The sequence below is a fragment of the Anarrhichthys ocellatus genome, unplaced genomic scaffold, assembly GCF_004355925.1.
Source record: "Anarrhichthys ocellatus isolate YVR2014 unplaced genomic scaffold, GSC_Weel_1.0 scaffold21, whole genome shotgun sequence".
NCBI lineage: Eukaryota > Metazoa > Chordata > Actinopteri > Perciformes > Anarhichadidae > Anarrhichthys > Anarrhichthys ocellatus.
In genome coordinates, this window is record NW_022280051.1 from 1,505,001 (window position 1) to 1,508,558 (window position 3,558).

Consider the following 3,558-nt stretch of genomic DNA (forward strand, 5'->3'; position numbering starts at 1 on the left):
ATCATACAAAATGAGCTGTGTGCAAAAACAGCTGAAAGGTGCAGCAGGAAACAGCTGTGTAGCTTCTGCTGACACGTCTTTAAAAAAGGTGTGGCCCAGAAAACAGGCAGGGCTGTGGCCAGCAGAGGGTTTCACTGACACAATTTCCCTGGAGCAGAAATATTCATAACCACTAAACAAATGATGTGGGCGGCAACATTTCTGTGCAAAGGGAAAGCACAGGACAAAGAGCCTAGAAAAAGATATGCACATATGAGAAAAAATACATTTGTCTTCTGTTTCACATTCATATCGGGCTATAAAACAAGACTTATTGCCTAAAAATGAACAGAGCCGTGACCATGTGACTCTACAACATCACTCGAAAGGAAACTACAAAGCTGAGATGCATATTTTTCATTTTCCTTCTTTTATTGGGTACCAGTGTTTGCCTTTGATATGGCTGATTTCATTACTTTCTTTCTTACTTATCCTTCACAGTTGAATCCAGGTGACACATACAGTCGGTTTAGTCCATTTTGAAGTGTACTTCTGATTTATTTTAACATGCTCAGGCAGGGTTGTTCACATCAGATGACATGAACGAGCAGGGGAGGTGACAGTCAGGGCTGCGCAAACAAGAAGATTTATTTATTTTTTTTAATAACAAATTCAGGCAGTCAAGGTAAATAAAGCACATTTACAACCGTTATTTAAAATAACCAAGCTTGGCATAACATCAAATATTTAAATATGTAGGAAAGTTGAGCCCTCTGGTTAATTAATACAAAATGAGTCAAACAGCCTTTACAAATCATTATTCGTATTTGTTTTAACCTAATTCAAAAAAACACAAACGAAAATGATGTCAATTATCGATTCGAAAATCATCATATCGTGTAACTTAAAATCTCTTCTCTTTTTTTAAAAAGAATGTGAAGAATTTGAATGAATGACTTCTGTTTTTCCACCAAACAGTAGAAGACATTATCATGAGGGGAAATAAGGATACAGAACTAATCATTGGCGAGAACACAGTGGCAGGTTTCATAAATCACGCATGCCTTGCTTTAAGGACACTGTAGCCGATCAAACATGTGGCCTTTCCATGACCAGACTCATGACACCAAATCAGTCCCCCCTAAATGTGTCCAAGAAAATGGACAGTGCTGCCATTGTGTACGAGCCATCCTCCATTTCCTTCAGTTATGTTCCGCTTCTTTTTCTTCCGATGACCTCATGTTAATGCTTGCAGCTTTGAAGAAGAACAAGAACGTTATTATTTTCATGTCTGCTACGCTAAATATGAAGGAGCAGCAAGGAAACGGAGGGAAACAGCTGTTATGAATTATCGTACTTACAAATGATTAATGATTACTTATCATTAAGGATTGATCAAGGCTCACAGTGTGGCTATGAGCTCGGTGGTTTCACTGCAGCCAGAGTTCCCGCCCCAAATAAAATCAGTGAATCTGTTGATTTCTTGCCTTGGAGCCTACAGGAAATATATTTATTTATATTTAGTCATATACGTACACATTTTTATAGTTCAGTAAATTTCTGCAGTCTCTAATGTAAATTCCAAGGTAAACTCACAAATGATAACTAGTGAGCTTTTGGAGGTGTCGGTAGGTTAGCCGTTTCCCCCGTTTCCAGTCTTTATGCTAAGCTAAGCTAACAGGCTGATGCTGCATATTTACCATTCACACAGAGCGTGTCAATCTTCCCATCCAACTCTTAGCAAGAAAGCGAACAAGTGCATTTCTCATAATGTGGCAAAATCTCTATTCAGTTTCTTGAAATTTGATATTGACAATATATACGATAAAACACAAGCATGATTATGAAACTGCAGAGCACACGTTGCCGTGTTCAACCAGTCGATATGAAACCTGGGATTGGAATGAAAAAAAAGGAAAAATATCATTGATGACATGCTTCTCTCGCTGGTGATATTGGTCTTGCATGTTCTTCCGCGCTCGATCAATATTCAAATTCAATGTTCAAAATGAATGACGGTCACTTCAGTGTTTTAAATATCAACTTACAAGCTGCACAGATATGTACGCTGTGCAGGTTGTAGAGCACAGCATCAAAGATTCAGATGTTTGCTGTTGGCAACAACTGCCGTTTATTTGGACCAGAAGTAACTTTTGGAAAAAGTATACAAACGCTTGGAGATCTAAAACTAATGGGCCAATGCGCCAACAGACCAATATTTACATGACAGATTAATCTCCCTTTTGATAACAAACATCAGCTTCTTTTATCACTCAGATAGGATGGAATGAGGACTCGGATCAGACATACTGGTTTAAAAAAAACCATGCTTAATCAATATGTCACATCTCACTCATTCACAACAAGGAGAGAAACTAATAAAAGGTGCAAATAATAAACAACACAATAAGTAAAATGAATGGGTCAAAGTGTAGAGCGGAGAGCAACATGGGCATTTGGACTTGAAATGATTTGATTTAGTTTCTCTTCATTCACTTGGTCCAGCAGTATGTAGCTCTCTTTAAGTTCATTTCACACAATGTCAGAGGTCACTATCACATATCGATTGATCCGCAGAGTCAAGAGCATGGTCAGCATTAGAAATATCCCTCGTTTGAATCCTTTTTTTTGCCTTAATACGTCTCAAAAAGGCAATGAACCTTATTCAGCTTAACAGACGATGAGTAAAATAAAAGTATAAAGCACTACACTATACACGCATGTACCTTAACTCCAAGGAGTATTTTAAAGGATTGTAGTACACTCCATGCACTTTCCATGCAGAGTGATCCTTATCGACAATATGGCACGGTCACATTTATCACTCTTAAATAACACGTTACAAAAAAAGAAACAATTTTAAAATTAAGTCTTCCATCTGCAAGGCCGGCAAGTATAGAAAACAAAACAACCTCCGTGTCTGACGTGTTGGCTTCTACATGAGCGAGTTGTTTTCTCCTCGCGTCAACCACTAAAATTCCACTTTGTGACATCCAGTCTGTTTCTCTGCCACTTCCTCTCTTTAGATCAGTGTCGTGCCATTTTAGAGCACAAGGACAGTGCTGGAGTGGGTATCAAAGAGACCACTGTTCCCTTGGCTCGGCACTTGGCAAGTATAGTACAGATGCCAAGAGATGGCTTGGGGAGACTTCTTGGGAGTGAATCGTACCAAATAGTCGGTCGGTGATGATGTCCACTTTGAAATGAGGTACATATGTGTGAGGTTTGTTCGCATTTCTGATTACATATGTTGAAAAGGTGTTGTGCCTTCTCTTAGTGGCCACTGATTGACTGAGAAAAAATAAATTCACATTGATCCTGAAAATTACATTTGGCAAACCAAAACAATGTGGACACCAGGGGTGTACTCATTTTCCCTTTTCCGTGAAGGGTGTAAATGCAACTTGGATAAACATTCTGGTGTACATAGGACTTAAGACTCTATATCTGATGGCTCCTGCTTTGAACTAAAGCTCTATTTGGAACCACAGAATGCCAACCAAGCGCTCGGGTTGAAGAAAAGCAGAGAGAAAAATCCTTTCATACACATACCAGACCCGCTTTCACTCCCCCCCCCCC